This window comes from Ochlerotatus camptorhynchus, unplaced genomic scaffold (genome assembly GCF_037179485.1).
Source record: "Ochlerotatus camptorhynchus isolate MF236.1 unplaced genomic scaffold, CSIRO-AGI_Acam_v1.1 ptg000244l, whole genome shotgun sequence".
In the NCBI taxonomy this organism is placed as follows: domain Eukaryota; kingdom Metazoa; phylum Arthropoda; class Insecta; order Diptera; family Culicidae; genus Ochlerotatus; species Ochlerotatus camptorhynchus.
This window is the reverse complement of record NW_027040734.1, coordinates 4,136,307-4,155,447: the sequence shown is the minus strand read 5'-3', so window position 1 is coordinate 4,155,447 and position 19,141 is coordinate 4,136,307. Positions and strand designations below refer to the sequence as shown.

Sequence of the window (19,141 nt, the reverse complement as noted above, 5' to 3'; positions counted from 1 at the left end):
ATTTCATACACGGTAAAAAGTTGTCACATCTAATCCAAATGCTCTTGCACTTGACTCATGCTGTTAGGCGGCATTACAAATCGAAGTGATTTATCATTGATTTTCGAGCTATTTTCATTTTGAAACAAAGTGATTTGTCGTTGAAAAATTTGTACTGTATAACACCTTTAAATCAAAATGATTATCATTTGAATTGGCACCAGAACTTCCAAAAGTACAGCCTTCTCGCTACAGTTCGGTTAAACCCGAATAAACTAACACTGTGTGTACTCTACAGCCACACACTATCGTTCGAACGAAGCGTCGTTCGAAATGTATTGGCAACAGCGCACTATAAGCCCGACTGCTAGCTGTAGTACAGCAGTCGGTTCTTCATCGGATATGTTCACACTATTGCTGTCGGAACAAAAATAACTGAATGAGCTGTATTTTTCACATTTCCTTATATAGTTCTCCAGATGCACAAAAGTGTGCGTGAGACCGCGCGCTACCTTTTTAAGTAGTTGTGATATCGCGATACCTTTTTGTTTCTTCTTCTTCTTCGTTTTTACGTATGGATGTTGGATTTTAGTGTTCGTGAGATTGCGCTTGGAGATCTCTATGCCCTGATGTTCGATGTACTTGTCGCCGTAACAGCCTTCAGAAAGCGATGACATTCCGCAGCATACCCAACTAATACTGTAATGAATAGGCTGTCACGGAACGAGAATAATGCACGATGAGAGAACACAGTCAAGATTCCTACAGTACGGTTAATTGGTGACCGTACAATGAGAATCAAGCATTAACGAATACACGTAGCATACGGGAGTTGACCTAATTGGGGACGAACTCAGTTTTTCAGGTTATTTTACGAGATAACGTCCTGGTGTCTTCGGCAAAGTTGTTCAACAGATTATAGGGAATTAGGAATCCAGTAGGATACAAACCGGTTCTCTGCAAGGTGCGGAACATCCGTAAAAGTGGTCATTGCATAAATCTGATCTTAGAGCTTCACGGTTTTTTGAAACCTTCCTTTTTTACTATTATTAAGAATGAATTTGACATTATGGGTACAATCTAGTCCTGGGAACCCACAAACCAGCCCTCCGGAAGATCCGGAATATCCGTAAAAGTGGTTAATTCATGAAACTAGTCCTAGAACTTCGCGGTTTTTTGTAAAAAGCACTACTTTTTTTTTTATTAAATTTGACATTGTGACCAGAATATGCTCACGATAAGCCACGATATGGTCATCCGTTAGATCCGGAAAATCCGTAAAAGTAGTCAGTTCATGAAACTGATCATAGAGCTTCGCGATTTTTTACAAATGTAAATTTTCACAGCTTTAAAGAAGGTATCTTATATTGTAGTCAGAATACAGTCATTCGAGGCAACATAATGGTCCTCTGGAAGATCCGGAACATCCGTAAAAGTGGTCAATTCATGAAACTAGTCCTAGAGCTTCGCGGTTTTTTTGTAAAAAGCACCATTATACGACTTCAATGAATAAATTTGACATTGTGGCCAGAATGTGCTCACGAGAAGCCACAATCTGGTCATCCGTTAGATCCGGAAAATCCGTAAAAGTAGTCAGTTCATGAAACTGATCATAGAGCTTTGCGATTTTTTACAAATGTACATCTTCACAGCTATATAGAATGCATCTTATATTGTAGTCAGAATAAATTCATTCGAGGCAACATAATGGTCCTCTGGAAGATCCGGAACACCCGTAAAAGTGGTCGGTTCATGAAAATGATCTTAGAGCTTTCGTGTTTTTTTTTGTAGGAGCACTAGTTTACGACTTTAATTAATATATTTGACATTGTGGCCAGAATATGATCACAAAAAACTACAATCGAGTCCTCCGGAAGATCCGAAACAGTGGTCAAATCGTGAAACTAATTTTAGAGCTTAGCGATTATTTTTGCAAACGTTTTCTTCACCACTATTAATATTGAATTTTGATGTTAGTCAGAATACAGTCCTGGGAAGCCACTGATTGATCCTTCACAAGATCCGGAACATCCATAGAAGTGGTAAATTTATGAAACTGATCTTAGAGCTTCGCGATTTTTTTGCAAACGTACTTTTTCACGACTGTTAAGAATGAATTTTATATTGTGGTAAGAATACAGTCCTGGGAAACCACACACTAGTCTTCCGGAAGATTCGGAACATCCGTTACTTATTACAGTTAGCAATTTATTTTATACCATTCAAACAAATTCTTTCAAATTTTGTTATTTTCAAACAAGAACATGTTTTAACTATCAATTCTTTTAATAGTAATTTATTCACTGGCAGTATTTTTCATCTCTCTGGGAAAAATCCAAATATTATTACAGAAACAGTAAAAAAAAATCTCAAATATAATCACTCAGTCGCATCGTTAAGACCTTGGAACGCCTTCCAGTCATACATTTTGGAAACTGCTTCCTGAATAAGTTCTTCGTTCAATTTAACTAATAGTATGTTTGAAAGATTTTGTGTCGATAGCTTGGTTCGTGCTGATGATAGCACTAGTGCCAATGCACTAAATGCACGTTCAACTGACACTTGCGTTGACGGCACAGTCATTATTGTCAGAGCAGTTTCAGAGAGTTCCGCTTGAGTTTCTCGGCGATCTCGCCAGTGTTTCCACGTGTCATACCGATAGTTTTGATGACTTTCTAAATCAAAAGCATTTACTTGCTTTGTAAATAAATCCTCATGGCTGCTCTGCGATGTTGATGGCGCAGACCCCCCAAACAAACGCGTCATAAAATCGTCCAAATTTGTCATATTTTTGGCGGTTTGATCGGTAGTCTTCGGTGTTTGTGGTAACTTACTTGGTTTCAAAGACTTGATCCTTTTGGATGTGGCGATGACAAATTTCTATGAGATGAAAAATGAATTTAATTAAATGTTAACTGCATATTTTTCTAATATTTGTGGAATCATTATTGTAATATTAATAATATATTAATGATAAAATGCTTTTCATAAGTTAAAATAATCATTATTTAAATATTTGAGAGGTTTACGGTTTATATTTCAGTTTTTATAAAGTGTTCGTCACACAGTTGGTTAGAAAGCAAAATGCAACAACTTTTGAAAAAAAATAATTTTTATAAAAAATAATAATATTCCATTCAAATAAAAATTAACAGTTTTTAACAGAGCATATGGAATAGACTGGGTCAACTATATATTTAACCCTTGCTCCCCTCTGCTCTTTCGATTAGTAATGAGGTCCCAAACAAATGCGCAAAATTTGGGTGTATTTTGATAGGAGTCCTGAGCTAAAGCCGTTATCAAAACCGCCATACATTATATGTTTAATAACTTTTGATACTAGCATAGTTTTCCAACCTAAATAAAAGTTTGGTGCATATTGATCGATTTTTCGATTTTTGGCAGGCAAATGAATATTTATTGACCGTTCCTCATACATTTTCCCATACAAACTTTAAAATTCTCCAACAAATCGTGGTCTCAACCAAATACACCCAAATGTTACACAGTTGTTTGGGACATCATTACTAATCGAAAGAGCAGTGGGGAGCAGGGATTTATGAACCGCCATATAAACTTGACCCAGCCTAATGTGTAATGTTAATTATCTTCAATTTTTTCACTCGTTTTAGTAAGTAATGTACACTTTTGGAACTTAAGTGCCAAAAATAAGAAAAAAACAAAAAAAAAACAAAAAACAACTTACCCTGGTTTCCTCCTTTTCCTCTGGAGTCAGAACAGATGATGAGATATAATTAAACCTGGGATCGATTAATAATGCAGCTTTAAAGGGCAGCTTGAAGCTGCTGAAGTCTTGTTTGCAACGATGTTGTTAGTTGTTTCGCCAAGTCATTCGTAGATTGCTGATTAACTTCCATCGTGCAACGAAGCCAGTGGATGTAAAAATCCCCCAAAGACATATGTTTGGCCTGCATCTCTTTTGTAGCTACATAAACTGGTTGCAACGCATTTTTATAATCATGAATATAATTCCAATAATCTGATAGATCTTGATCTAAAAAAATATATCAAAGATTCCTAACACATATTTTCTGGGGAGCCGTTATTATTTTTTGTACAGAGTTTTCGATTGACAATATGATATTCGTTTTTGTTAATAGAATCTATGAGTTCTCTGTGAACTAGAAAATTATGTATGTTTAAGTAACTTAAATCAAGAGAGAACTGCCCCATGATGCGAAACAGCAACATTGTATTTTTTTCCTATTTGTGCTACTTGAAAATAGAAAGCATATTTGTCCCACTGATTCAATAAATTGTTTTAATGGGACAAATGTTATGCAATATTCCAAAAGTACATGACGCAGTGACCAGCGATTTTTCATTTCGAAATTCCCGTATTTTTTCAGGTTTTCCTGGTTCCAAATCTTAAAACACCACTGGTGTTGAGTACTCGGGACTGAGGGAGTCTGCAAGTATTAGACGAAACACGCGTATCCGTCAAAGATAAGCAATTATAACAGAATTAAAAGGAAATTATTTATGTATTTATTCGTCAATCAATCAAATTATAGACTACATATCTCAACTCAACTCAACTCAACTCAACTCAACTCAACACACTCAAAAGCTCTTCATGTTTGAGGAATTTTTTATATTGTTCACGAATACGTCCTAAAAATCACTAGTTTCACTTTAACTATGAAACAAAGATAGGTTTATAGAATCACTAGGAAATGTTGGAATTCTCCAAAATTCATTAAACAGGGTGGATAACGAATTTTAATTTCGAAATTCTCGGTTTTTTTTTTCCTGTTTTCTCGGAACTAATTATTATAAAGCACTTGAATAAATTATTCTTCTAATCTGTGTTGTTATCCTCATGATAAAAACATATCAATTGCTTGCCATATAAATCTGCACTCACCAGCGATGTGCCCTGATTCATCTTCTATATGATTTACGAGTACATACAAATCCGTAAACTATTCTGACATTTGTTTGAATTCTCTGAAAATCCCTGAACTGATTCGAAATTTATTAAATATTACAGAAATTTGCTGAACGTCCTAAAATCTCCAAACATCCCAAAAATGTTGCATCTTTTTGTTCAAAGTATTGAATTTCTCGAAAAATTAAAGACGTTTGACAAAATTCCTTAAGTTCTCCTAATCTACTGTTTGCCATTAAAATCTACTCCAAGGTTGCATTTTCTAAATTTCGTCAAAATTAGTTGGGTATATAAAAAATTTCTCTAAAAATAGCATAAATTTAACCTTTCCAAGAACATCTCAAAAATCTTGCATCTGTTTAGATGTTCTGAGTGCATCGAAAATAATTAAGATGCTGCTTCACGAAAACTAATTGTAAAAATCATTGGCTTTCTTCAAATTTCATTAAATTTATCAGAAGTTTTTACACAACTTAAATTTTCTCCTTTTAAGTGCTATTCCCAAAAAATCAAATTCAATTTTTCCGGATTATGCAAAACGAATCTTAAATTCCTTCAACATCTTAAAAATCTTTGAAAAATATAGGCGTCTTCTTAGATAGTTTTAAGTTCTTATTAAAACATCCAGGAACTCAATCTTCCGACAACCCCGCAACATTTTTGATTAGTCACTCGTAATTTAACTCGTGAGGAAAACATTTGATGCATGCATACTAGATGCAGTATTTTGTCTTCATTGCTTGTGAGACGTAGAATAAAATAAGTCATATGATATGTCGATATGACGAACTAGCTATCCACCCTACTCCAGAATGGATTATAGGGGACAAACTCAAATAAAAAGATTCTATGCCTGATTGCATCAGCTTTGTGATTGATGTTAATTACAAATAAAACAATCAGTAGCTAAAAACTTTTTCAAAATAACCATGTAAACACAACTTTTACCCCATCTCCCCTCGTAGCTCAACGTAGATATTTCGTGACCCCTTCCCCCCATAAGGTGGCTACGTAGTTTATGGACAACCCCTAATCAAGTTGATATCTTCATTACATATGTGGTGCTAACGAATTTTATTTTATTGGAATGCATTTAAAAGATAAAACTTACCAAGAGTGCGGATGATAACTTCATCACCATTATAGAACTGCACATTCAAACCGAGAACGTGACGGCCATGGCGGGATGCTGAGTCTATTTTTAAACTTATCAGTTTGTTTTGCATTTCGCCACGAATATTTTTTTTTATATAGTCTGCACAAACTTTTAAATGCACAATCACTTTTTCCGAACTTACTTTCATTCCCAATGACTCACAGATAGGGTCGAGCAGCATTTTAAGCCCCTTGGTTTCAACTTTGCATATGGGCAAATGCTCGACTCCCGTCATCCGCAATATTGCTTCCACAACCGTTTGATGGTCGATGGCAATGCCAACTTTTGCAACGCGCCGTTTTTTTATCTGACTATGCTCTTGTTCTTCCTTGAACAAACCTCGCGCGCGGGCAAGTTCAGCATGTTCGCATCTTAAGTGTCTGATAAAATTGCCACAATCTAGCCTTTGTGGCTTCTGTTTATATTTACATTCAGAAGTTTCATCAATTCGACACACCAAAAATCCGTCCACTAATGCCATGCAATCCTCCGCGATGCTTCGGAATTATCGTTTGCGTCCACTAACAGAGCTTTGACCGATGGTAATACCACCCACACCACTTCCTGACGCACCACCCGAGCCACTTTCATCAATGCCACTCCGATTAGCACTTAATTCTTCGATACTATGCTCAAATGGGTCCACACTACACCCCTCATCCAATGGCGCTTCACAAAAACTGCCCGGTATAGGGCCCACTTCCACTGCACTCAATTTCTCCATTTCGGAATTTGCCGTTAAATTCATTAATAAATTTGCAAAAGGACTGACGAACACATTACTTCAGTGTTGCTTCTACCGAGGCGGTTGGTTAACTAATTGAGAATCAACTATTTCAGAAGTTATTCAGAGATACAGCAGCAACGAAGTGGCAGTATCACGAAGTACATACCAATTCTACCAAGACTGTGATAACTGGTAAACCGAGGCTGTCGTTGACGAACAAAGAAGATATAGGAAAAATAGCAAACTGTTACGAATAGTACAACACGGCAACGTTGCATGTCCCATAACAGCCTTACTGCGGACTGTCATCAATTGCATGTTCACAAGACTGTTAAAGGGGGAAAAAGCCGACAGTTGCCGAACTACTGTCGGCAAGCGATACATTTGGAACGCCTGGGCACCACTGTTTGCATCCATTGAATTTGATTAATTTTGCTTTTGGAAGCAAATGTCAAAAACGTACATGACAAATATTACTCGCGAAGATGGCAAATCAACAACAAATATAGTCAATAGTTCTCCATCTTCGCCCGAAATAATTTGCGTTCTAGAGTGTGAGTAATACGAAAATGTTGCTGTATACAATAATAGTGTATTATTCCGATAAGTTAGATTACAAAACATTGTCAAACTTATCCAATTTATTGCTCAATTTCTCGTCTTGCTTCTACTAAAAGCCTTGCGATGTTGTTCAATATCAGTTGGAAACATGTGATCCGGGTAGTAATATGATATGGTCATCTTCTGAATAACATATAACAAGGCTTGCAGTATGAACAAAGCTATATATTTATTTAAACCCATTTTTAGCATTTGTTAAATCCAAGGATACATTATTTAGATAGATAGATTGTTAATATCAGTAAGGTTGACATTTCGAGTTCGATGTGCAATACAATCTAAAGTGAAGTGATTTGTTGTTGATTTCATCGTGCTTCGATATGATCTCTTCCAAGAGACTTGCTTATCGAATTGCAATGTTTGGCAAGTAGTGCAAATTCAATAGTAAATCACTTTACATGAACATTATGTTTTTCTACCGTACATATGCAATACAACAGAATGAACACAAGCGTTTAAGTTCATAAAAAAAAAATCAAATCGGACGTTGTTATGCGGGTGGTCGACTTCCTTTGCCCTTAATATCCAGGGTCAATACCCTTGTGTTGAAATATATAAATGCAAACCCCCGGGGGACCCGGTAAAACTCAACTTCGCAAAACAGTTCCACTATCTTTCCTGGAAGGAAGAAAACTCCGCCGTTGTCGTTCGTATTGCTCCACTCGCCGGCTGCTGATCAACATTCCGATCCACCTCTATCGATTAACATTGACCCACATCTACTTTCTCTTTCGTTGTCTGCCCACGATCCCTGCGTTAAAAAATGGACCCGCGCTGACCACAGCATCCACACGATGATCCACGGATAACGAGAAGTCAGTTGCCAGACTGCTGCTAAACTATCACTCTCTAGCAATCCGTCAGTCAGTCAGTCAGTCAGTCGGAGTCAGTAGGAGACACAATCTCGAACGAATAATAATAATAAAAAAAAAACTGCCATAAAATTGATGAGATAGCAGAGCGCGTCCAAAACAATGTGATTATCGTAATGCCCATCAACAACAACAGCACCGAATCCGAGACTAATCATGTGGGAAACGGACCAGCGAGAAGCGAATCATCAAAATATATATCAACAGAGACTGACGACGATGGCTCATTACCGTGTTGACTGCTAGGGGTCCCAATCAAAACGAACCTACAAGGGTTGGTCGTCAAATCATAAGGCCCGAAGAGCTGGTGTCTGGTGAGGAGTGAGTGACGTACCAATCGAAATCGTAGAAACAACCATTCGGAGCAGGGACGGGCATCGCAGAAGATAATGAAAAATTAGGTTAATTCAGCACATGGCTGGGGGCTTTATGGGTGCAAAAGAGAAAGAACCGGGTGGAAAGCAGAAAGCACACATTGCTGCTGTGGGAGATAAGGAGGAGGCCGCTCCGGGAGTTACACGCCACCGCATTTTCCATGTCGTCGCTGGGAAACAAACAACCGGTTGGACGCGATCCAAAGGCAACTTGCCTAGCATGAAGATAATAACCAAGAGACCTATAATCACAGAATTTAGAGAAAAGAAGCGTGCAGGCAGGGGTATTTTCCGCTGCTCACTGGAGACACACATTTGCCATGCAAATGATCATAGTAATGGGCGGTAAAAGAGGGCTTTTTGCATGGCTAATGGGGAAGGGAACATGGATGTAGATTTTTTTTTTTTCTGCTTGAGAGCAATGGAAACAATGTAAACGAGAGCAAGAGCAGAAATGTGGGTTGCTCTTCAACAATTGGACGAGCGTTTCCGTATTATACAAATGAGATTTAGTATCAGTGCTGTAAATTAGGTTCTTTCATTTATCGATTATCATACATCGTCTGAAAGAGCTTCGTTTTCTGAGCACAATGCTATTGTTTTTAATCCCATAGGCTTTCAAGTAGAATTTCGAATTGAAAATTAAAGCAAACTAATCACTTCACTTTTCGATGCATAACTAACGATTTGACAGCTTTCCCGATACTGTTTATTTATTTATTTTCGTCAACCAAAGTAGACTAGTACATATTCGAATACAGTTTTGTTTTCTTAAATTTATTTATTTATTTATTTCGTCAACTTTGGAAAATAGGTTAAAAGTATAATTTTGTCTTTGATAAAAATTAAGCAGTGTCAGCTATCCTTTATTTTTTTTATGAGTTATAATGCCTTATGGAGTAAAAATATTGTTATAGTTTATGCCGAGACATTGTTAAGTCAATGGTTTTGCAGTATTGATTGTAAGAGACCATCATGCGGTTTAATGGCCCATATTTTGCATAATTTGTTTTATGGCAAATAAATTTCGATTTCAGAGTTGCCGAGTAGGTGCATGGAAATTTAATTTTGATAAAAGTTCTGTGGAGTCAATGCGCTGCGAAACGATATCGTTTACAAATGAAATCATTGCATATTCACGACGCTCTTTTAATGTTTGTATGTTTATTTGAAATTTTCGCTCCACAGTGCTCAAACGGCTTCAAATCAGGTCCTGATTAGCCTCCCAAAATTTAAACTCATTTGGTAAGAAACTGACTTGGCACAAATCATTCGAAGTTAATATGGAAATTACTATGGGAAAACCAAACTTTTTGTTCATTGTCTTCTTGCCTTTTTACATATTGTACTGTTAACTAATTATATTGCTATTCTTATGGAATTTTTTATCAGCTACAACTTTGCAGAAAATCGTTTTTCAGCCAAACGTCAAATTAAATTGTTATTAATTGTTTAAGATTAAGATTAAGGCAAGATTAAGCAACTGTATTGTGGGCAACACTGTATTCGGCAGTGTGACATAGTAGCCATGATTTTTTCCTCTACTCTTCTCACCAGAAACACCAATGTTGCCTGCTGAACAGTTGAATGAGCATAATCATAAGACATCAGTGACTTGAATCATTAATAACTTTTGTTCCATGCATTTGATTAAAAAGTAGTTTTTAACAAAGTTGTAGCTGAGAAAATTTTCTACAATCACTGCTATCATTTTTAAAATCACAGTGATGTGGTGAATTTTGAGATAGATATAAACAAAAACTTAAGTTTTCCCATAGTAATTCCCATAGAAACTTGAAATGGTTTGTGCCAAGTCAGTTTCTTACTAAAGTAGTTCAAGTTTTGGGAGGCTAAGCAGGACCCAATTTGGAACCGTTTCAGCACTGTGGAGTGAAAATTTCAAATTTTGTTATCATTCTAATGCAGCGTACTTGATATGATGGAAGAGGAAATGATGCCCAACCTGATTTACGAAGAGCGTATAATAGAAATTGTTTTTGTTCGGATTCTAATCTTTCTTCGTGTAGACCATACAACGCTTCAATATTCCAGTATTGACCTTACATAGGCAATATATAGTGTTTTGAAAGTTTTTTGCTATAACTATAACGCTTGATAAAGCCTAGCATTTTATTTGCTCTGTGAATAATTGTGTTGTAATGGTCTATGAAAGTTAGTTTAGAGTCTAAGATAATTCCTAAATCCCTTACTCTTTCACATTTTTCTACATTTTGATCTCGTAGTGCAACTGAAATATTTGAAGTTGTTCTTTTGCTGCTAAATGATATTAAGTTGCATTTTTTTTTACATTCAATTCTAGTAGATTTTTTTTTGCACCGTATGTAGAATATGTGTATTTCATTCCGGAATATATTGATGTCTTCTTCATTTCTTATTTCCAAAAAGAGCTTCATGTCGTCGGCATAAATAAGCAATTTAAGTTTTTTGAGAATGAAAGAAAGGTCGTTTACGTATAGAATAAAAAGAAGAGGTCCCAAATGAGAGCCTTGGGGGACGCCTGAAGTGACAGGAATTGGACTCGATTTCTTTCCGTTGAATTTAATTATTCAAGCCATTTTAGGAGCCCTGACTCAATTCCAATTTTTTGCAATTTAAAAAGTAGCATTGGTATGTCTATGCGGTCAAATGCCTTGCTAAAGTCTGTATAGAGAATTCTACGTGGTTTCCATTATCCATTGCATTCAATGGATAGTCTATACATTCAAGTAAATTTGTCAAGGTCGAGCGACCCTTGAAAAAGCCGTGTTGGATGTCAGTTAATCTATTTTTGATTTGGAGAAATATTTTTTCGTTGACAATTACCTCGAAAAGTTTAGGAATGCAAGAGATAATGGCTATACCACGATAATTACGTACGTCAGATTTTCGGCCAGATTTAAAGATAGGCAAAGTTTTGGGAAGGTTTCAGATTCAAGGGACATATTAAAAAGCCAAAACAATGGATCAGTGAGTTCCATTGCTAGACAGTTAATAAATACTGGAGGAATTCCGTCAGGTTCAGGACCTTTTTCATCACGTTGGAACAGTTATATCGATCCAACACCTGTTTCCGATCCTCTAGAACAGCTGTGGGTTAGAATCACTACGACAAGTCGAGTTATTAGTGCAGGCGTGATCTATTTACCTCCTGACCGACGCAACGATGTCATTGATATTCAGGATCATGTGAACTCCATCGGTGCTATTGTTTCCAATTTGGAATTCAATGACTATGCTCTGCATCTCGGAGATTATAAACAGCCTTTGCTCCGGTGGAGTAAGTCATACGATAGGTCTTTCCAGGTTGAGCCTCAATCGGTTCTATCGGCTGCTAGTTCAACGCTTATCGACGGTTTCGTTTTACATGGACTGACGCAGATCAATGGTGTATTGAATAGGAACGCTCGCTTTCTAGACCTTGTTCTGTCTAACGAAGCTGCAACTCTGGCATGCACCGTTTCGGAAGCCATAGAACCTCTGATATTTCTTGATGCAGAACACCCTGCTTTATACGTCTTGATGAACCTCTCAGCGCCAGTCGTTTTTGAGGATTGTTCCGAAAATAATCGTACACTGGATTTCCGTCGAGCCGACTATGTTGCGGTTAGTGCTGCTATTTCCGGTATCGATTGGCGACCATTAGAACTAGCTGGCTGTGTTGACGAAGCCGTTGAATATTTCAGTCATTGGATATCATGGCTGATTTGTACCTATTGCCCGCCCCGCACCAAAGCCTCCGTGGTCTAACGGTCACTTGCGTCGACTGAAACGGTATAGGGCTAAATCGCTACCAAGATACTGCCAACCGCACAAGTAACGACTATAGGAAATGCAACAGATTCCAGTATCGACGATATGTCTTCCGCACGCAATGATCTCTTCGTAGAAATCCAAAGCGTTTCTGGTCGTTTGTGAACTCTAAAAAGAACGAAGTCGGTTTGCCATTGTCAGTTCATCTTGGTGAGCAAACCGCTGAATCTGAAGCGGAGAAATTCCGCCTTTTTGCTCAACATTTCATGAGTTCGTTCAATGAATCTTCGGCCTCACCAAATCAAGTCATGATTGCTATGAGCGATTCTCCAACAGACGCATTTGAGCTCCATCCGTTTTACATCAGTGAACATACCGTCAATCTAGCTCTTCAAAGGTTGAAACTCTCGTTTGCTGCCGGGCCAGACGGCATTCCTGCGTCCGTTCTGAAGCTGTGTTTGGAGTCGTTGCTCACTCCCTTGGTGAAGTTATTTAATCTGTCACTACAGGAGAGTGAATTCCCTGAGGCGTGGAAATTTTCGTATATGTTCCCCGTCCACAAGAAAGGTGATAAAAGGAATGTCCAGAATTACAGAGGAATCACATCACTATGTTGCTGCTCCAAAGTATTCAAGGCGCTCTTCAGCTCTTGTAAAAATTACATCTCCACGGCTGCATTTGACCGAGTAGACCTCAACATTATATTGAGCAAGCTTGAGAAACTCGGAGTGTGTGGATCATTCATCTCGTGGTTCATATCTTACCTTACGAACTATTCGCTTTGCGTTAAGATTGGAGCTTCTCGTTCTGAAGTTTTCACGAACGTTTCCGGCGTTCCCCAAGGAAGTAATCTGGGACCCCTTCTGTTTTCGCTTTTCGTCAACGAGCTTTCGTGTCTACTGCCACCTGGATGCCGGCTATTGTACGCTGACAATGTCAAAATGTATGTGGTTATCAATTGCTGATTGTGAGGAGTTGCAGCTGATTGTGGATCGTATGCAGAATTGGTGCTCCCGTAATTTCTTGACGCTCAGCATCAACAAGTGCAATGTGATATCATTTCACCGCAAACAAAACCTGATAATATTTGATTATTCCATTTCTGGGCAAACATTTGAAACGATTAGCCAGATCAAAGATTTGGGAGTAACACTTGACTGTGAATTGACCTTCAAACCGCACTACAATGACATCCTGACTAAAACTAACAGGCAGCTTGGCTTTATGTTCAAAATATCTGAAGACTTTCGCGATTCGCTTTGCCTGCGGGCGCTGTATTGTTCGTTAGTACGTTCAATCTTAGAGTTTAGTGCTGTCGTCTGGTGCTCGTCCCAAGCATGCTGGATAGCCAGATTTGAGAGTGTACAGAGAAAGTTTGTTCACTACGCGCTTCGTCATCTGCCTTGGCGTGACACGGCTAACTTGCCATCTTACGTGGATCGCTGTCGTCTGCTTGGAATTGACACCTTGAAACAAAGAAGACGGAACGCTCAAGCTGTGTTTGCTGCTAAAATCATTACCAGCTAGATGGATTCCTCCGAATTACTTCGACAGCTTTTCTTTAACGCACCTGAGAGAGTGACAAGAAAGCGTAATTTTGTACATCTCGCAGCTCGTAATCGGCAATATGGGTTGAATGAACCCATCCGAGCCGTCGCTAATGCGTTTACATAGTTGTCGACGAAGTCAACAAGGTAAAAAAATCGGTAGAACTGTTTCAAACACACAGTTGGTACTTGAGCGGGTCGGTTTTCATCTCTTTTTGCCAGTGGTGGCGGGCCCCCCCCCTCACCATCCCTCTCCAAAGGGGGAGTTTGGTAAAGAGAGATAAAAAAACCGATTTGTACCTTCCTTAAAAGTTGTCCTAGCTCGCTATTCTAATATCTATATGCAATCTTCACACTGCCGTACTCTAACGGAACTATCAACTATATGCTTTCAACTACTCCATCTATCGTATAAAAATTACCACTACAGTCTGTTATTTGAAATTAGCATCTTCAACTATCTAAATATATGATTTTCAGCGACTGTATCATGGTCACGACGGTAGTCTAGTCGCATAGGAGTATCGAGCGAAAACCCAATACTTGATAATTAAAATAAATATAACTCATAAACGAAAAAAAAACACATTTCTGATTTTTTGATATAATGTGTAAAAAAAAAACTAAATTTTCAAGGAAAAATATAACAACATATTGCGGCCTCTATCTACACATCATGAAAACCATGAAAACAAATACAATCAATGTTTTTCAATACAAAATCTCAATTTTTTATATCATTATATTTTTCCTAAAAAGTATTCTTAATTACCTTTCATTTGATATTTTGATCTTTTATTCGCGAATCATTGATTGACATGTTTGTTTTCAAATGCAATTACGCCCAAATCTCAAATCACTCCGGAATCTGAAAAAGTGAAATTAAGCTGAGGAAATTCTTGCTCGAATGCTATCATTATCTCATTTTATTAATTATTATTGGCTACAATTTCGACTTGAGCCAAACACTGGAGCTAAACCCAAAACTGACTCACCTACCCCAATTATGACACCTAATTCAGTTCCAATTTAACCACCATCCCTTGCAAAAATTCCACAGCCCAGAAAGCGAACTGCCAAGCCCAGCTGATTGACCGTGCGATAGCTGCAAACAACCATCTCGTTTTTCTAGATCGCCGTGTGTACTTGAACTGCAGTGCCATTCGCGAAAACATTTCACCTTGGCTAAGTTTTTGCAAATTGTTCGCCTACGGCACTGCCTATGCAGCTGCCGTTGGTGGGTCTCAAACCACGCGATCTGAGATCATGCATGGGTACCTACATACGTTTACCTAAAACTACAAGGTTACATTGGAAAGTCACGAGCACACTGCACTGCGGCTCTGCGATTAGCTATATTAGTCCGGAAAGAAGGTTAACAGGCTGCGATAACTAACTCCTCGGCTCCGCAGTTAGCGAACGGGGCGGTGTTTTACTGCGCTTCGATCCGTTTTAGGGCGTTCGAGAAGTTCCTGAATGGGCCAAGCGAAACAGTTAACCGGTATCGCTCCGAGGCTCTGATTAGTCGCCAATGTTTATTGACTCTACTCCACATCCCGGTGCGTGGAAAGTGCACTTTGTGAAATTTGTTACTGCAGATATGGCTTGAAAGTTTTACAATGCACTAAAACGCAGCAGCTTAGGTGTGTTTGATGGGGCCGAGATCAAATGGCGAGCGTGTGTCGATGGAGTTTGCGGTCGTAAAACAAAAAGTGAAACCACCCTTTAGGGAACCCAAGAAAGATTCCTCCCACGGAGGGATTTCACTTTTCCCAGGATGGGCGACATGATGTTTTTTTTTAAATCCCATTTCATGGCTCACTTTAGATGCTCATTAGAGATATAACGGCAACTTAATAAGGTTGTAGAATGGTTTATGGTAGTACATTAAAAAGGCACCGGGAAAACTGACAAAGGAAATGAGGATAATTTAAGTTTCAAGCTTCATAAGCAATGTAGGGTGTAGGGTGATGGAATTTGCTGAACACTTTAACTAATGCTGACTTTAGGGGAATCAAAGCGCTGCTACACTCACTTATTCGTTTCTACCCACGGATCTATAATTTCAAAACTTCAAACTTCAATCGCATCCTTCCTGGTCCCCGATGGATTGAAACAAAATCGCAGCAGGTAAGCGTGACTCGTGGAACGAAGTTTTGGGTGAAACACAACAGAGAGCTAATTACCTACCGAGCTGAGCGCAATTGCTCGTGAATTACAGCAGCACACGGAGTTGGTTGGGGCAGATCAATCAATCAATAGCACCGAACAAACTGCTCGAAGATGCAAGAAACAGAAAATTATCGGCAACCACCGACCGGTCATCGGTGATGTAACCTCGCCGTCATAATCGTCATAATCGGCTTCAAGTCAAAATGGGGAAAATGGCATGTGCTTTCGGTAGAGGTTTGTGCGTCACTCGGTAGTAGCTGAAAGATGCACTTGAGGTGTTAAGCTTTTTATTTCTATCCAAAGGTCTTTCGATTTATTTGAGGAGAAACGAGTGCATCCACACGGTCGATCAGACCGACTCAAAATTGAGTCGAGTCGACTCAATTTCGTCAAAAATTAGATGAACTTTGCAGGTTTTTTTTTCTGGAAAAACTTCGCGAATATGATGTTAATCGATAGAGGCTTTTGGTGTACTCCTAGGTTGAGTAACATGTTCATAGATTTTCCTCATATTCGAGAAGTTTTTCCGGGAAAAGCTCGGAAAATTCAATGCACTTCTGATGAAATCCCCTTTTAACGAAATTGAGTCGACTCTACTCAGTTTTAAGTTGGTTTGAACGACCGTGCAGTCGTCAATTTAGTGAAGCTCGTTTAATGCCTCTTGCTAGTAGCCGTAAATGGTTTTTAGTGTGAGATGAAATGTGTTGGGTTCCTTAACCCCTATTTTCGCATGTTATATGTCAAGCCGATTGGATTTGGTCCTGACATTTTCAATATCACGAGCAGTTTAATGAAGCACGCGTGATAAACGTTATTCCTGCGTTATGTAATTTGCATATTTACTGTAAACTAATGGGAAAATCATTCATAAAATCACGTTAATAGCTAAAGGTGAACCGTAAAAGTGGTATATGACACCTTCTCACCCAAAACTCAAGATCGCTTGAACCAGGCTGGTTAACCAGTAGCGCTTCTGCTTTAACTTTCAGGACCGATACACAATTAAAACACTATATATTGCCTATGTGAGTTAAATTTTGGAATATTGAAGCATTATATGGTCTTCTTTTTAAATAACGCACGAAGAAAGATTAGAATCAGTGCAACAAATCTATTATACGCCCTTCATTTATTAGAATGACCAACATTTCCACTTCCATCATATGAAGTACGCTGCATGCTTATAAACATATCAACATTAAAAGAGCGTCGTGATTATGCAATGGTTTCATTTGTAAACGATATCGTTTCGCAGCGCATAGAATCAACAGAACTTTTATCAAAATTAAATTTCTATGCACCTACTCGGTAGCTTTGAAATCAAAATTAATTTTTCATAAACCATCATCGCACAAATGATGTAAAATATGGGCCATTCAATTGCATGATGCCCTCAATACTGAGAAACCATTGACTTTACAATATCTCGGCATAAACTAAAACAATATATAGGGGAAATGGATGTAATGTCGGCCTAAGTGCCCCTAATTTGGGCCCATATATAAATTCAGCAATCGACAAAATTTTCAATAGCGTCCAAAAGTATCCATTAGTACCATCCCAATGACGCGTTCATATAGTGAATTTTTTTTCCCCTACGATCAAAATAGGCCAACAAATGTTTTCCTTCTTTTAAATGCTGATCTTTTTATTTCGCTCCAATCTATTCGAGTGACTGATAGTTTACTTGGCTTAAAATTTCAGGGCGTCCCACTCGTTTGGCTGTATCAAATTCAGGTTTTTCCAAAACGTTTACGAAAAGTTTCTAGGTTTATAAGAAGGCTGTATTTTTTTTTAATTCGTTAGAGCCACAACTTGACTGCCGCAAACTTTTTAAAATGATGATAATCAGTTTTAAGTTAACATATCTGCAATGAAAACCATTCAAAGTATAAGTTTAACATATACTTAATTTTAGTAAGTCCAAGATCTCAACAAATTCAATGACTTGTTACTGTTGAGATTATTTAACCTAGATTTTGTAACATATTAATTAAATGTTTGTTTGTTAGTAGGTTAGTAAAGTAAATAATTATAAATGTTAGTAAATGTTAATGCTAAAAATTGATAAATACTCCGGAGTAGCTAATAATAAGAACATAATTTGTTAACACACTTCACACCACAACACACACTACACAACAGTATGAAGTGAGCCAAAAAGGGAAAACAAGAGTTGCCACAGATACCGGGACTGGACACGTCAAAAAGGGAACATGAACAAAGGGTATGGAAAAAGGAGGGTCAAGCTACCGGGTAATAACTTTAAAGCGTCTTTCTTATCCAGAGCTTCGAAGCGTTAAGTTTGCTATCCTCCATAAAAATAAATCAGAGATAAAGAAGTTTATTTGAAATCACCGTTACCAAACTTGATTTGGAAGTGAAATAAGAATCAGGTATGGAGTAAAAGGACATAGCACAAAACAGAATAAAGTTAAAAAAAATAACCGGTAACCCTCCTAATACCCACCCTGGGACGTTCTTTCCTTAGGACCCATTATTAATCGCCTGAATTGTCCAGCAAAATATCCGCCATTCCGGCGTGCGATTGGACTCTCGCGCCGACGTCTAAAGGAGTGTGATCCGCCAATCCGGCGTACGATCCGTCCCTCTTGGATTCGGCGTAGGCATTACCCCGAGCGTCAAGGCAAAGGCGACATTCCCGCATTTCGTGCTTGCATCCGGCCGCATCGTGAGACACTACCCACATACACACACACAGTAAGTCGAAATAAAAAGCTAATTAACAAGAGAGAAAGTGCTTTCAATTCCTTGATCGAACAATCCTACCTACAGCCGACCCTGAAGGTTCCTCTTTCATGCTCGAGCTAAAGCCAGTAAAAAAAGAGGTTGTTGTAGAACCCACCCTCAGTGATCCCCGTTGGCTAGACCAGGGATCGAGGGCTTAGCGAAGTGGTCCGTCTGACAGCTTTTAACAGACTTAAAGTTTTCCATTCCAAATCCAAGTTCAAGATCCTGAAAATTTGGAAAGTGTCAATGTTTAAAAAATGAAATTATTTATTTTAAGTTC

At 38.2% G+C, this 19,141-nt stretch overlaps 1 pseudogene; it reads right to left on the bottom strand.

Moving 5' to 3' along the window:
- Positions 1 to 2,358: 2,358 nt before the first annotated feature.
- Positions 2,359 to 18,778, bottom strand: LOC135704598 (uncharacterized; annotated as a pseudogene).
- Between the last annotated feature and the right edge of the window lie 363 nt (positions 18,779 to 19,141).